The 17,347-nt window shown below is 36.1% G+C and overlaps 2 protein-coding genes and 1 non-coding gene across 4 annotated transcripts in view; 2 read left to right on the plus strand and 1 right to left on the minus strand.

The window, feature by feature from the left end:
• LOC106068686 (uncharacterized) overlaps positions 1-9,841 on the minus strand; it is a 24,680-nt gene extending 14,839 nt beyond the window's left edge. The window contains exon 1 of one of the 2 annotated variants that reach the window (XM_013228143.2): positions 9,706-9,841. The gene's annotated coding sequence lies outside the window, so the exon portion shown is untranslated. Of the gene's footprint in view, positions 1-9,700 lie in introns of both variants that reach the window. The other variant, XM_013228141.2, reaches the window with a different exon arrangement.
• On the plus strand, positions 6,896-6,977 carry Trnas-gcu (transfer RNA serine (anticodon GCU)). Its single transcript has one exon. It is a non-coding gene; the product is annotated as a tRNA-Ser (tRNA).
• LOC106068690 (uncharacterized) overlaps positions 9,678-17,347 on the plus strand; it is a 20,940-nt gene continuing 13,270 nt past the window's right edge. The window contains exon 1 of the mRNA XM_056035066.1: positions 9,678-9,795. The gene's annotated coding sequence lies outside the window, so the exon portion shown is untranslated. The remainder of the gene's footprint in view (positions 9,796-17,347) is intronic.

Raw genomic sequence — 17,347 nt, forward strand, 5'->3', positions numbered from 1 at the left:
GTCCGAGTTGCTAGAGAAAAGCGCTCTCAATACGGCGCCCCTGGGCAATGAGACTTACACGAAACGCTCTCAGACGGCTAATTCTATGAGCCTACGTGTTTAAATCACTTACAATTATGTTAAAAAAAATAATTTTAGTGTGTAATTTGCTTTTTTTTATATTGAAGATGTATTTTTAGCACCAAACCCCTCTGAATGGGAGTTTAAACTCAAAACCCCTTTGACTACACTCATAACATTTTTAGTGTATAATTTGCTTTGTTTTTATTATTAAAGAAACTCAAAACTGAGTCAAAACAATTTAGCCACGCTCATAACATTTTGAGTGAGTAATTAGCTGCTTTTTTTTTATGTTAAAGAGGGGGTTTATCGTAAATTTTTGGCTGGGTTTTAAAATCAAAATCTTCCTTAACTGTGCTCTTGGAATTAAGGGATTTTCGTTTGCATTTTTTTTTTGTTTTGTTTTATAGAAGAGGGGGAGTTAACTGCAAAAACCCCAGGTAGGGGGTTTAAAACTCAAAACCCCTGGTAGGTTTTTTTTTAACTCGAACCCTCTCTGGTAGGGGTTTTAAACTCGAACCCCCCCCCCGGTAGGGGTTTTTAAACTCGAACCCCCCTGGTAGGGGGTTTTAAACTCAAAACCCCTTTGGTTGTGCTGGGGCAAGTGATGGTTTAGTATTAAAACCTCACCTAAAATAAACAAAAACAAAGCAAAAAATCAGTCACTAAATTCCGACTCCCCCCCCCCTTTTGGGGGGGGGATTTCATTTCGGGGGGGGGTTTGAACCCCAAACCCCCCCCCCTGGCTACGCCCATGATAACAACTGACCTCACAGACACCTTCAAGGCCCTTAACATTACTAGGAACATCTTCGATGCCTGTCAGAGGGCGGTACTGCTGCAGACCTGCCACATCACCAGAAAATTCCTCAGTGGAAACTGTTAAAGGGACTACGATGAATTTTGTTTCTCTTTGGCGAAACTCGACCCTGGCAGCGCCAGAGAATGACTACTCGTTCATTTCTAACATAATAATAATAATAACCACTCAGTCAAAAGTGACTCAAAAGATTTAAATACGTTCTGGTCTAATCCATTACGGTTAAATTTTTTTCTAGTGAAATTGTTTTTTAAAAAAACAAGACACATTTCATATTGTCCGTTTTCTTCTTTGATTCTTTAAAAAAAAAAAGATTATTTTGTTATTATGAAACATTTATGACAGAATGAGTCGAGTTCCTAGTTGAATATCTTTTGTTTCGTTTTGAATCTGGTCTGGCTCTACAGAACAACTTTTAACCGGAACCGGAAATGAAGTAGGGTAAGAGGTGAAAGCTCTGGAGTCGAGATGTCCTTTATCCTGGGAAAGAACAAAGCCAATTTCCTCAAATATATGCTCTCCCATCTCTCTCTCTCTCTCTCTCTTTCTCTCTTCTCTCTTTTAGTAACTCTCCTCACTACCTGACTGCCTGTACTATATTTCAAGGATACCGAAAGTGGGTTAAAGTTCATGACCTTTGTAACATGATTAATCGCTGCCTGTGTAGCTAGTCCCACTTCATTGCTTCAGTACTTCAGTATGAGTAGGTACCGAAAATTAGGTACAGGCAAAGACAACTCCTCTCCACTAGCTATCACTTTGTCAAGAGAAATAGATCTAGATCTCGTCTGTTTGAATGTATTGAGTACTGTCACTAACAAGTCTCTGAAGAGTTGTAGACTATAGACATTCGGAAATAAGGACAAGATTCAATGTAGCCTGTAATTTATTTCAAGTCAAAGAAATCGTTACTTTAATTAATTATACCTCTGGGTAGTATAAAGTTAATAATAACGATTAAACCCCGACGCATTTTTTTTTTTTAAGTTAAATTGTTTTGCTTTAATTTTCTCCCATTTAGGGACGGTCTTAGGCATAGGCAAACTAGGAAGCCGCCAGGTGCCTCCGATTGTTGGGGGCCTCGCACTGGACTCAGAGAAATAATTTTTTTATAGAAAAAAAAAGCAAAATGTGGATTAAATCTCAAACCATAGACATAAATAAATATAGACTGGAAGTAGGAAGTTATTTTTATTTGGGGGAAGTCAAATATGTTTTATGTACTATATCTATGTGAAAAAAAAATGGCGGCAATTGAGCTATAAATTCTAGGACTAACATTTCAGCCAATATATAATTATGATCTTTAGTTTTGAAAAGTACAAAACTGCCATATTCCCAATATTTTGCATTTGTTTCATAATCATAGACATAGGCAAAAATATATATAGGTTTGTGATGTGGATCTATGTTTGTTGACATGGCTTCTTTATTAATGTATGGCGGTCTTCTTATCGATTCAAATTGTTAGAATTAGTTTTTAGTCAAAAAAGTCAAAGAAAATGAGCAGAACGTGCTCTAATGATCGTAGTACGATAGGCCAAGGATAAATTCTAAAGGTTGAAAAAAAATTGAATATTATACACAGTAACTTTCAGTTTCAGTAAGTCAGAATAATTCAGTATCACTGTGACTGTGACTGTCACTAATTTAATATTGATAGATCTAAATCTAAATAATATGACTAATATTTGTAATAACTATGTCTAATACTTTTCATACTTTTTACTACTAACTATTAAACTAGTCAGTCTATCATCTATGCATGCAGACTATAGACTAGATCTAGTATAAGTCTAGATTATAAATCTAGTGACAATCTAGTCCTAGACTATTTATATACTAACTATAGACTAGACTATAGACTAGACTATATGTACAGATTACAATTATAGTTTATAGTATAGTAGTATAGTGCTAGTAGTAAGTAGTATTTTTTTACTATAGTATTTATATAGACTAGATCTAAATCTAGTATTTAAAACTATTTATAATTATTTTAATTATGTAAATTTATTAGATTTGGTAGGCACGATTAGAGATATAATAATACAGAAGGGGTTCTATCAATTATATAGGTTATGGCTGAAAAAAACAAACTATAAATACTTTAATTTTACACTGCTCATAACTGCTGTATAACTCATACAAACTTATCTTTTCCCAAATGTTTCCCATAATAATTTTTACTTTATCGTCCAGTCTATTTATATATGTCTATGTCTCAAACATAACAGTACCCAATGGCTCCGTGTCTAGTAGCCTCGCTCTAAGTCTCGACTATAACAGTACCCTATGGCTCCGTGTCTAGTAGCCTAGCTCTAAGTCTCGACTATAACAGTACCCTATGGCTCCGTGTCTAGTAGCCTAGCTCTAAGTCTCGACTATAACAGTGCCCTATGGCTCCGTGTCTAGTAGCCTAGCTCTAAGTCTCGACTATAACAGTACCCTATGGCTCCGTGTCTAGTAGCCTAGCTCTAAGTCTCGACTATAACAGTACCCTATGGCTCCGTGTCTAGTAGCCTAGCTCTAAGTCTCTACTCTTATTGAAGGTCTATTTACGAATGTTTAAATCTACTTGTTAGATTATGTATGTTAGAAGACCATTGTCTCTACCGTCATTTCTAGTTGATCAAGAGTTGTCCATATCGTATATTAATATTAGGGTTATCGGCACTTTATGCATTTTTATTTGTTGATTTAGATCTAGATACAGGACGTATTGCATATTGTTCGCTCTTAGTCGTTTGCTTTTAATGTGGGGGCCTCCCATCCGCTTCGCCTAGGATCTCCAAAAATCTAAGGCTGGCTCTGTTCAATTGTGTTTCATCCTTGTGATATTTTGAAACAGTCTAAATCGCTCATTCGCAGATTGGGGAGGGGGTGGGGAGTCTAAAATAAGTTAAGTGGACAGGATTTCTGGTTGTGACAGCCATGTTGCTTTTTAGTGTTGAATTAGAAGACCACGTAAAAGCTCGGTCGAATGTGAACTTTATACTACAATTAGTTTCGTGAAGACAGTTCATCTTTGGCCACAGTTGTTTCAATGGATCTGCGTACCAAGAACACTGTTGTCAAATTTTCTATTGTCAGTGGTGTTGGACAGTCAAGGGTGGCACCCACACCCAAACTGATTTCCATGTCCACTTCTTCTGGTACTGTTATCCTAAAGGAAGGTAGTTACAAGTCCCGAAGAACTTGTAGTATGGCCATTGAGTTTAGTTTGCGTTTTTTTTTTTGACAGTAGTTAGCAGGTCATCGTGGGGTCAAGTCGCTATAATAACCCTGTCTCTAATCTCTTGATTTGTGATGAAGTCTTTAAATGTGATACCTAGGATCTTCCTGTAGCATCTCAATTCCTTTGCTAGGATCTTCCTGTAGCATCTCAATTCCATTGCTAGGATATTCCTGTAGCATCTCAATTCCATTGCTAGGATCTTCCTGTAGCATCTCAATTCCATTGCTAGGATATTCCTGTAGCATCTCAATTCCATTGCTACGATCTTCCTGTAGCATCTCAATTCCATTGCTAGGATTCTCCTGTAGCATCTCAATTCCATTGCTAGGATCTTCCTGTAGCATCTCAATTCCATTGCTAGGATTCTCCTGTAGCATCTCAATTCCATTGCTAGGATCTTCCTGTAACATCTCAATTCCATTGCTAGGATCTTCCTGTAGCATCTCAATTCCATTGCTAGGATCTTCCTGTAGCATCTCAATTCCATTGCTAGGATCTTCCTGTAACATCTCAATTCCATTGCTAGGATCTTCCTGTAGCATCTCAATTCCATTGCTAGGATTTTCCTGTAGCATCTCAATTCCATTGCTAGGATTCTCCTGTAGCATCTCAATTCCATTGCTAGGATCTTCCTGTAACATCTCAATTCCATTGCTAGGATCTTCCTGTAGCATCTCAATTCCATTGCTAGGATCCTCCTGTAGCATCTCAATTCCATTGCTAGGATTCTCCTGTAGCATCTCAATTCCATTGCTAGGATCTTCCTGTAGCATCTCAATTCCATTGCTAGGATCTTCCTGTAGCATCTCAATTCCATTGCTAGGATTCTCCTGTAGCATCTCAATTCCATTGCTAGGATCTTCCTGTAGCATCTCAATTCCATTGCTAGGATCTTCCTGTAGCATCTCAATTCCATTGCTAGGATTCTCCTGTAGCATCTCAATTCCATTGCTAGGATTCTCCTGTAGCATCTCAATTCCATTGCTAGGATTCTCCTGTAACATCTCAATTCCATTGCTAGGATCTTCCTGTAGCATCTCAATTCCATTGCTAGGATCTTCCTGTAACATCTCAATTCCATTGCTAGGATCTTCCTGTAGCATCTCAATTCCATTGCTAGGATCTTCCTGTAGCATCTCAATTCCATTGCTAGGATTCTCCTGTAGCATCTCAATTCCATTGCTAGGATCTTCCTGTAGCATCTCAATTCCATTGCTAGGATCTTCCTGTAACATCTCAATTCCATTGCTACGATCTTCCTGTAGCATCTCAATTCCATTGCTACGATCTTCCTGTAGCATCTCAACTCCATTGCTAGGATTCTCCTCTCTTATTTGTCAGCATCCAAGACTCGCTAGGCCTATAAGAATGTGGCCATGACCAGTGAGCGCATCACTCTGATTTGTGTGCCGAGGGCTATGCCTTTATCTTTCCATATTGAGTATGAGTAAAGAGCTTGATGAATATTATTTGGATATACAGAAGAGTCTCAAAATGTTTCGGAAATGTTTTTGATTTAAAAAGTACAGTACTTGTATGCATCATTACTAGAGAATACGACGGAAAATAGTGCCAAGAGACAATTAAAAAAAGGAACAGTTGCAAAAAACAACCTATGAAACTAAATGAATACATTAAACCGTGTATGGTTATTTATTAAATTATGACAGACTTTAGAAAAACAGATTACAATAGGAAATGAAGGGAAAAAAGCTGGCCATAATAATAATACTTATAGTTAATGAAGGAATAATGGTGTCTATAATGAAAATACATAACGATAATTTGCTTTCTTTGTTGTTTTTTTGTTTGTTTGTTTGTTGTTTTTTGTTGTTATTTTGTTGTTGTTGCTGTTTTTTCCCCTGCCAGGATGTGGCTGAATTATCAGGTCAAGTTGTTTGGTAAAAACTCTTTGTGGCTTAATTCAACAACTGCCATTGCATCATTATCAAATTTAATTTCATTTTCAGGATTCATCTCTAATCCTCATTCTCATTGATGTCTTACATTTATTGGAGTCAGCCACAGGAGAGTAATGTAATGAAGGTTGGCAAGTCGTACGACTAAGTCCCTTGGATGTATGTTTCATGATATTCCTTTACTTTTTACGATTTTTAGTCTTCGTCAAGGTTATTAGTAGTTTGTACAAAGCGTTTATTAACTCACTCTGTCTGTCTGTGTGGTATAAAGTTTGTGCATCTTATTTCCCACACCCAGTCTTGGATTTAGCTGAAATTATGCCCCATTACTTCTTTTACCCGAGAAAACAAGAATCGATTTTAAAAAAATATAGTTAATTAACTAATTGTAATTAATTATTTTGTTTGGTTTCTTGAACAAGGGAAAGAAATCGTACTTGAAAGATGTGGTGGTATAAGTTGAATTAGTCCCCTTGAGGACTCGAGCCCTAAGTGAAACATTTTTTTATGCCTTTAAAAAACGATCACGTAAACATTCACAAAGAAACCCCCCCCCCCTTCTTCCCTCTCCCTTCCACAGCTTCCATTTCAAGCTAAACAAAAACAATTGGTCACAATATTTCTAATCGCACACATTTATTATGTCTCGGTCAGTCGTACATGCATTTTCTTTTGTCACAGAGAAACAAGTTTGACGCATACATGAGGCTGGCCCCGTGCATCTAGTGACCCAGTGTCTGTGACCTCCTGCAAGTTGTTTTGCTTGCCAGTAAGCCAATGATAATGATTATAAATGACCTTTACTAAGAAGACCCTTAAATAAAGGTGAAAGAAAAGACCAGTATAATGTGTTATCAAGACGAGGTGGCCGAGTGGTTAAGGCGATGGACTGCTAATCCATTGGGGTCTCCCCGCGTGGGTTCGAATCCCATCCTCGTCGTTAATTTTTTTTTTTAGTTACCCCTGGTCAATATAGTTTTTATTAAATTACTCGTCTGTCTGTCAGGGCGGATTCTTTTACAACTTGTTCTCTCCCTATTTCCATTCTCAGATCAAGTGGAAATTATTCATTGTCGATAAAAACAAATATGAATCAATAAACAAAATATTTAATCAATTAATGGTAATGGGTTAACTCTATTGCATACATAAAAGGGAGATAAACCTTACAATAATGAGAGAACATGGCCGCACTTCAACTGTGGTCTCCCTTCACTAAATATAAAGCTTTATAGTCTTTATACGAATGGGGTAAGTTTTAGCAGGATGTCACTAATCTCAGCGTTTACTTGTGGACCCTTTGCGAATGGGGTAACTTTTAGCAGGATGTTACAAATCTTACAGTTTACTTCTGAACGCTTTGCGAATGGGGTAACTTTTAGCAGGATGTTACAAATCTTACAGTTTACTTCTGAACGCTTTGCGAATGGGGTAACTTTTAGCAGGATGTTACAAATCTTACAGTTTACTTCTGAACGCTTTGCGAATGGGGTAACTTTTAGCAGGATGTTACAAATCTTACAGTTTACTTCTGAACGCTTTGCGAATGGGGTAACTTTTAGCAGGATGTTACAAATCTTACAGTTTACTTCTGAACGCTTTGCGAATGGGGTAACTTTTAGCAGGATGTTACAAATCTTACAGTTTACTTCTGAACGCTTTGCGAATGGGGTAACTTTTAGCAGGATGTTACAAATCTTACAGTTTACTTCTGAACGCTTTGCGAATGGGGTAACTTTTAGCAGGATGTTACAAATCTTACAGTTTACTTCTGAACGCTTTGCGAATGGAGTAAGTTTAAGCTGGATGTCACCAATCCAGATTTATGGCTGATTTATGGCATCTAGTGGAGATACTAAGTTTAACACCAGACAACTAACCAATACACTGTCCACTGACAGCCATTCATGTGAATGATGCCAAAACTTAGAATCGTTCAACAGCGTAAGATTCAGTTAAAACGATACACTACACTTCTAACTTTCATGAAAAGCAGAAACACAAGTACATTAAAATATATTTGTAGGCAATACATCTACACAAAGCTCTGCACGTCAGAAAGACTCAAAAAATTTGTTTCGATAATTAACTCATAATTTAAAGAACAGTTTTAACTAAAATCTTGTTGAACAATGTAGGTACAAGAAATATTTTTATCCCTTTTTTAGGAATGAACAAAGAAATAAACATTTTAAAGACAAACAGAAAACAAAGAAAAAACTTTAAATTGAAAAAAAAAGCTGTCTATAAACTTAATGTGGCCGAAACAATTAATTCTTCTTGAATTGAATGAGCTATAATTAGACCCGATGAAGCTTTTAATTTCTGTGTGACAGTGGCGTGAAGTAATGTTTTGGAAAAAATGTATAATAATTGCTGCTAATCTATTTAAGTCAATTATTTATTTTTTTTTCAAAAAGGTTCTTCATTTATCTTATATTATATAATACAGAAGTTACTTCAAAAAAGAAGATGATTACCTGCTACGCGTCATGCATTTAGTCATGCATATTAACCAATGAGCTAAATTCTGCCAAGTCTCTGGTTTTCCTGGCTAGCTCAGGAAACCCATTCCATGCTCTAATAGCGCTAGGGAAGAAAGAGCATTTGTACAAATTTGTCCTAGCATATGGAACAAGGAATGTGCCTTTATCTTTGTCTTTCGGAGTATTTTATTAAATTTTGTTTTTGTATTGAAGATTACGGTTCAGTGTTTTATGTATAATTGCTACATTACTTCTAAGTCTTCTGTCCTGAAGGCTTTCTAAATTTAGTGATTTTACTAAAGGTGTTACTCTACTCAAATGTGAATGTTCGTTTGTTATGAATCTCACTGCTCTATTTTGTGTCTGTTTCAGTTTCTTAATTAAGTTAGAACATCTTTACATTCTTTTAACTTTTTTTTTTCTATATTGTAAAATGTGGACAACTGTTTTCACAAAATGTCATTCAGTTGTTCTATCATCTGTGAAGGATTTGAGCGACTAAGAAACAAAAACAGGTTTGATCTCACTGATATTTTCACAGACATTAATAAGATGTAATTTGATTTAAAAATTTCCACTTCATTATAAATTAAACGATTATATATGAAATGTAAAGATAAGTTTTAAGGTTATTATAATTTTCCACAAAATTAATAAAGAGGTTTGAAGACCACACTTTATACCTTCATAATAAGAGAGAGGAGACATAAAAAATAATACAATTAAAAAATAAATAGATAATTCCGTGTAATTACATGCGAATAGATCAATATCGCAAAAGTTTAGATGGAACTTAGATTCAATTCTTAACAGGTAGGTAAAGTTCTAAATTATTTACAGTTTATGTCATTGACCATGTAGAACATTAAAAGCCACTGTGTACCAGCACATGCACAGGAGTTGTTGTTTTTTTTTTTTTTGGTGTGCAACAGTCTGAACACACCAAACGATCAGATCACACACATAGAGCCAGTGTGTAAGACCTGCTCAACAGTCTACCCTGGGAACAAAGTAGATCTAGGCTAACCTAATCACGCCAAAATGTGTTATAAAATGTGCAGCACAAAATGAAAAACACAGATTCTAGATCTAAGACCTAGATCTAAGTTTTAAAACAAAACTCTAAATGAGGGATAGAAAGTAGATGTAAATATAGATCTAGGAGTTAATAACTTACTTTACCATCTCTGGAGAGTGATATTGAAATGGTCAGTTACATCCCATGAAATCCAGACGTTGAGAAGTGGTTGAAAAGTGAAACACAAAAATACGGTGAGTGCAGAAAATAACATATGAAAGAATCTACTCATCTTCCGCTACAGCGGCCATGTTGCCTCCCATTCGGGCCATGCATTTCCGTGCTCACCCCTGCTTTGATTTAACCCTTGGTTTGGCACAAGTTGTACGGTGCTCCGTTTGTGCCAAGTGTTAAAAAAAAATACCCGTGCAGATCTATGGCGAACCGGTTCCTGTGTCGTTGAAAACAACTCGGGCTTTATGGTCGAGAGGCCAAGTGCGCTTGAACTTGGCTTGGCTACCTAGAAGGTAGCACGGAAAACCAACTCCTAGATACCCCCTCCCCCCAACCGGTCCACAAATGAGATTGGACCAAAAAGCGCTCTGAGCATGCTATAAGCATGAAAATAGCGCTATATAAAAGCTATAATAATAATATGTTTGAAAAATTCGAATATTCTACTACACATGTCATAGGTAGATGGGGTCAATTTAAAAAAATGTACTTTTTCGGGGCAAGGAAAGGAAATAAAATTGAATTTGGTTTTATTACGAAATCATTTGCAAAGTTTAAATATGTCATTCAGGATTACCTATAGGATTACATACATGATTACATGATGCATGATTACAACAACACAAAATATTTCAATTGTAGCGCAAATAAAATTTTAGTATCAGGTGACCGAGCCTCGCTCGGATGCATAATTTGTTAAGGAAGGATTTAAACCCGAATTCATTTTGGAAATATTGTTGAAATTACGAAATGAACGATCGGGTAAAGACTATCAAATAGAAGAGTTGCTTTTTCGTTTTAGTAGTTCTCAATGTAATTGTACATGGCGATTAGAACAGAAAGTCTCTTAAGTCCCTCCAACAGTATAGAAAACCACAGCTCACCTCGTAACGTTTTACATTGCATCTTTTGCGTAAAACTATTGGGTTATTATTGGCTTGGAAGAAAGTTTTTGCAGAGTAGCTTCTAAACTGGTTACGTTCAGAATTTAATATTGCGATTAGTATATTCATTATGGCTTTAGTACAAAGCATCAAGTGATGCAAAATCTCTACGTTATAGTGTAAAACGTGCACCTTGTAATAAAGTAAAATGGCGCATTGTTTCCTAAGAGAATTAAAAACGTCGCGTTAGTATTAAAAACATGGCGTTAGTATTCTAAAGAAGCGTTATTGTGGGGCATCTCTGTTACGCCGACCATCTTTTAGCTCACTAAAAAAAAGATTGCCTTTGGCATATGTTCGTCCCCCAAACGGGATAAGTGCCCTGCACTATAAGAAGTTCATACCATTTTGCAAGAATATCACTGTTTGTAGTTGGGTCTTGCCACCATATGTCCATGATGTTATGCAAATATCTTTGGTGAAGGCGTTCAAGAAGTTTAGGTTGCTTTCTATAAAGTACTCACGTCTCAGATCCACAAAGAGGGGTTGAGAGAAACACTGCTTGGTTGACACTGAGTTTTGTAGACAGCCGGACGATTTATTTCACCGCTCTCGCTTGGAGGCGTCCAAAAGCACGACTATCCCTGATCTCATATCAACCTCCTTTTAAAGCAATGCGTCATTTGATACTATGCTTCCCTGATATGTGAAGTTGTTGTATGCGCGGTGATCTTTGGGCTGAGTAGGTTTAATTGGGTGACTTCTGGAACATGAATTCCGTTTTACCGAGGTTTATAAGTAAACCAAAAGAGGCAGCAGCGTAATGAAAGGTCGTTGACAGCGAGCTGGAAATCATTAGGGCCAGCTTTAGGCTACTGCAACATATAGGGCCTCAATGGGCCCCAAACTTTCATAACCCTGCGCTAATTCTAGATGTAAATTATTAAATGAAACCATTATAACTTATAATAGGGTTCCCGTGGTATTCTTGTTTTCAAGGTGAAATTGCAAAATATACGAACAAGTCCTGGCAATCTCCTGAAATTATTAAAATCTCCCGAAAACTCATAGAAATGTCCTTAAAATAGACAAAATTGTCATTTTGGGGTGTCAATCAATATGGTAAATGTCAATCCTACGCGCGATTAAAAAAAAACGGTATTGTCAGCTTTCATTTAATAAAAATGTAAAGCAAAGACGAATTTGTTTTCTAATACAAAATCTTAATTTTCACTTATTATCCTTATCCCTACCCTGACTTGGCCGCGCACAATCCATTTCACATAGGGCCCTGCACATGTTAGGTCCGGCCCTGGGTATCATGTTCAGTGTGTGCAAGTAAGGCGTAGTGAAGCTGTGTTATGACCATTTCCTATGTTTTGGTATGGGACAGTAGCTTGACCACATTACAATAATTCACCAGCACAATTAAAGTGTAAACAATTTATAAAGCCTTTAAAACACAATAACTAATCAACAAATTTAATTTCATTATTTTTCTTCCATAGTTTCATAATACATCAATCTACAATAAGATGGTGCGCAAATGTTTAATTAGGCCATTGATTCATTGATTCAATAAAAAGCTGTTCTTGTTTGTGAAGAAATGTCTTAGTGTACTGCTGTGAGCCTAGTGACGTAAGCGGTGTCAAGTTTTGTCCCTTTGACGTCATATAGAAAATTTCATTCATAAAACATTCTAGCCAAAATTAGTCGTTCGATAATGAGACATTTTCAAACCGATACACTGGCGGATCCAGGGGGGAGTCGGTAGGGGCGATCGCCCCCCGGGGGGGGGGCGGGAGAATTTTATTATAGAATTCACACAATATGTATACGAATTTATTACTTATGTTAATAATATATACTAATTATTTATATTTCAACCTATTTTTATATTATTTCGCCCCCCTTCTAGTATGTTGGCCGAATTGGTAGGGTCAGGAGGGGGCGATGGTATCAATCCCGCCCCCCCCCATACACTTTCGAGTGGGGGGGGGCGGTCCAATTTATTTGTAGAAATCACAGCTTGCTAACAGAATCAATTAAATATCTATATTATCTGAACTTGTTATTGATATTTTAACCGATCTTTATATTATGTCGTTCCCTGTTTACAGATTGGTGGGGGGGGGGGGCGAATACCTCTACTGCCCTTCCCACCTAAACCCTTTGAGTGGGGGGGGGGGGTCCGTTTTTATGGAGAAATCAAAGTTTGTGAACGAAATTAGTTAAATTTTATATTATGTCGCTCCCCTTCAGGTATCTTGGCCGATTCGGTGGGGTTAGGGGGAGGGCGATTGCATGTACTGCCCTCCTCACTCTAGCCCTCTAAGTGCTAGGGAGGGAGGTCCTATTTTTGTGGAGAATCATAGTTTGTGAATAAAATTAGTTGAATATCTATATAATATAAACTACTTATTGATATGTGACCCATTGTATATTATGTCGTACCACACTCTAATCTCAAATTGTATCATTAGTAAATTTAAATGAAAAAGGCTTGTACCAGGTGGGAGGGGCGATACATGCAATCGTATTTCCCCCATCGGACAAATCAATACTTTTTCTTTTTGTATTATAGTTAAGAAATTACAAAATTAAAAAAAATCTGTCACTAATATAATTTATATATACTATAAATTAAATTCTTTTATCGAGTCGCCCCAACCCTATCCTTTAATGCCAAATTCAATCATTAACAGAAATTATTAAAGGAGCGAGGATTAATCAATTTCACTCTACCGCCCCTCCCATTTCCAGACAGAGTTTATCTCATTTCACATGAATTTATCATATTTTTCGAGTTAAATGAATTTGGGACTATAACTTACAATTTATACTTTAATTTTCTTGAATATTATTTATCAAAATTTTTTTTTCGGCGGCAATCCTCAAAGCCAAAATCTAAATATGTGGGGTATTTTATCTTTTCAAGGAACTAATCGGTTTTATTTGCAATGTATTAAGGGCCTATAAATTCATATAAGAATATTTTTCAAGTAAAACATTATTCAAAAGGTCCTTTTTTTAATAATAGGAATATATGAGCTTTAGGTCAGGAGAATGCGTGTCTGCAGTGAAGAATGCAAGAAAACGCTTTTGGCGTCTGGGCTTCGCCCCGAACTCCATTGATGAATAATAAGCTGTAGATGTCAGGAGAATACTTTTCTGCAGTTAAAAAAGCAAGAAAACGCTTTTGGCGTCGGGGCGAATCGCCCCTAACTAAATTGATGAATAATGAGCTGTAGATGTCAGGAAAATGCGTTTCTGCAGTGAAGAATACAAGAAAACGCTTTTGGCGTCGGAGCTTTGCCCCGAACTCAATTCATGAATAATGAGCTGCACTTGTCAGGAGAATGCGTTTCTGCAGTGAAGAATACATGAAAACACTTTTGGCGTCGGGGCTTAGCCCCGAACACCGTTCATGAATAATGAGCTGCACTTGTCAGGAGAACGCGTTTCTGCAGTGAAGAATACAATAAACGCTTTTGGCGTCGGGGCTTCGCCCCGAACTCCATTCATGAATAATGAGCTGCACTTGTCAGGAGAATGCGTTTCTGTAGCGAAGAATACAACAAAACGCTTTTGGCGTCAGGGCTTCGCCCCGAACTGCATTGATGAACAATGAGCTGTAGATGTCAGGAGAATACGTTTCTGGAGTGAAAAAAGCAAGAAAAAGCTTTTGTCGTCGGGGCTCTAGCCCCGAACCCCACAAGAGAACCTTATAGCGCTGCCCCAGTTGTTTTGTTTTTCGCAGAAGGTTCAGAAATGCTGCTTTTTGTATTCTCATATATATATGTGTGTGTGTGTGTATGTGTGCTGTAGGCACGTTTATGCATAGGGTTAGGGTTTAATGGGCGTTAGGGTTAGTGGTTTGGAAAAAATCGCCCCCCCCCACTCCAAAGTTATGGATCCGCTAGTGAACCGATATAACGTTCAACCTCGACTTTACTCTATCCGGCAAATGAGTTGAGATATTTTTCTCATTAATATACACATACCTTGAAATGTTAAAGTAAATTGTTAGAGCTGTTTTCGAAATAAAATGTTATATACATACACACATACAAGAAATTCTCGCTTAAGAGTATCAGATCTACTTGGTTTCAGTGATCTCTCAATTAATGCCCTTGACTACTTTGTCTATTTATTTCAAAGTCTGTCGCTATCACCATCTTTTTGTTTCTGTTGTTTCTTAGGATCCCTTTCTCCAAATCGCTTTCTCTCCTTTTTCTATGTTACTGTATATTATGGATTTATGTGGGTCATTTCTATGAATTCATGTCAGTGTATGAAATTTTCTTTTAAATATATAATTCACTTTTCACTTATCTATGGTCATAAATTTCCGCGATTAGATTCTATTTTCCGCTATTTCATAGATTCGTCAAACGTTTTAAGTGCCATGATTAATTTACAAAGCGATTTACATCTTGTTTTCAACAATAACCTTTGTTTATTTCTAATCAATATTTCCTAGACTTTAATGCTCCACCTTTTGTGTCTGGGTACTCGGCTTTCTTATAAATAAATCATAGTGGGGGAAAAACGACCTACAAAGTTTACAAATCAATATAAAGTCATAGTGTAACATCATATACTAGTGAAGGAAATGATTCACTTGGTCATAACTTGTCATCAATATTTCAATGAATAGTGACCATGATCTACTCAACTAAAGTTTATGTGGTATCAGAACATATGACATGAAATGCCTGTGTGTAAGTTCGTTACGTGACAATATGAAAAGAACTAAAATGAAACCCTGAATCATTAAAAATCGAAAGAAAAACTAAATAGTAATTTTTGTTTTTAACACGGTATATAGGAGCAAAGGTTATTTTGTTTTTCTACCCTTTTTGATGTATTGGGGAAACAAACTGGTAATTAGAGTTGAAAACAAAAAGAGATAAAGAGTGTAAAACTAAACGTATTTAGTGTCGTTTATTTAAAAGAAAGTTTTGGAAAGAAAATTAGTTGAAACTGCAAAATCAAAGCAGCCATTTATTCATAGAGAATCACATGAAATAACGTAATATTTTGTTCAATTATTTCTCAGAAGTTAAGCACATTGACGTTGTGACTTTATTTCACAATAATACAACCATTCTATCGAATCCTGAAGAAGATTCTTTATTTCGGGCTCTTTGGGGCGCCTCTGAGTCCTGAATGGGTACTTGACAACCTATATTTCAATAATCTGGTGCCAAATCCCAAATGAATTAATTACCTCATTGGATTCTGGATAAGTAGAAACAATCATTAACAATGGGTCTCGATGCAACATAGAGAAAAGAGAAAAGTTCCCCTTTTAGACCTTGTGATCTATTAAGCAGATCCTAATGTCATCTTTTTAATTTAGCCAAAGGTTAATGAGCAGGTTGAAATGAGGCCAACTAATCGCTTTTACTTTCCCCATATATATATATATATATATATATATATATATATATATATATATATATATATATATATGACTGTAAATGTGCAGTTCTTTCTCTTCTATTTGCTTTTTTTTTTTTTTTTTTTTTCTTATATTTAGCTTGTTAATCTACTGTGACCTATTTAACCGTCTTACTGGATGATGTTTAGTCGAGTGTGACACTAACCCTTCTGATAAAAGATTTGTAATTTTGATGACTATGTAAGACTAATCTGGTGATTTTTTCCCACAGTTGTGAATTCATTAAATAACCCAAACGACGCACCATACAAAGCATCTAGGTAGATGCGCCAAAACATAGAGAGCAGGCCAAACGGAAGTGGAATATTTGTCTGGTCAGGTATACTGGATAGACATCTATATATTCAGCTATATATATATATATAAATGCAGCCAGCTGTTTTGATTGAATTCTCTAGTCACTTCCTGCGTGTCGTAAGAACAACCTCACGTCGCAGTTAGACGAAATATAAACTTTTATAGTGAAAAGATTTCTTTTCTAACGGCAGAAAATATTAGTCTCAATATTGTAAACAGATATTAATGTTTAAAAATTGTCTAAATAATAATTCTCTTCTAATTGTTAAATCTAGGTTATGTACTTAACCATTTGTTTACTTTGAGCCTCAATTGAGGTTAGATTCAATCACTTTTGGCCTTATATGGTAAACTATGTGAAAACATACAATATTGACAATGTGTTAGACTGGTTTCTAAATTGGTTAAAATAAATATGGAACAATTATAAATACTACGAGATGAGTCATTTTAAAAGAAAATATAAGAAAAATCCTTCATGCAAATATTAAAAATAGATTTGAAAGGTTTATATTTTTAAAAAGCTGATAAATGAACAAATAATTAATGAAATGAGTTGTTCGGATAAAAAATACAACCAGCAGACCAACAGACCTCATGAGGTTATAAGATGAACATAGTTTATAAAAGAATTAAATAAAAAAAATTAAACTATCCAATGAAGAAGTAAACATTTAAACGAACACATGAATTACTAGATTAACATCTCTTTGTGGCCCAACCTTGTGGGACACCACGAAAATGTCAAGGAAAGATAACTGTTTTATTTCTGCAAGTCGGACTAGAGTTACCCCACATAACTTTCGCGGTGAAAAGAGAGTGAGCCTCAGAAAAAAAAGGGGGGGGGGGGAAACAAGTAATCTTTCACTTTACATTCTATATTTGACTACATTTATGTGTGTATTTTTTACACACGTCAATATC

Source organism: Biomphalaria glabrata, chromosome 1 (genome assembly GCF_947242115.1).
Source record: "Biomphalaria glabrata chromosome 1, xgBioGlab47.1, whole genome shotgun sequence".
Classification (NCBI taxonomy): domain Eukaryota; kingdom Metazoa; phylum Mollusca; class Gastropoda; family Planorbidae; genus Biomphalaria; species Biomphalaria glabrata.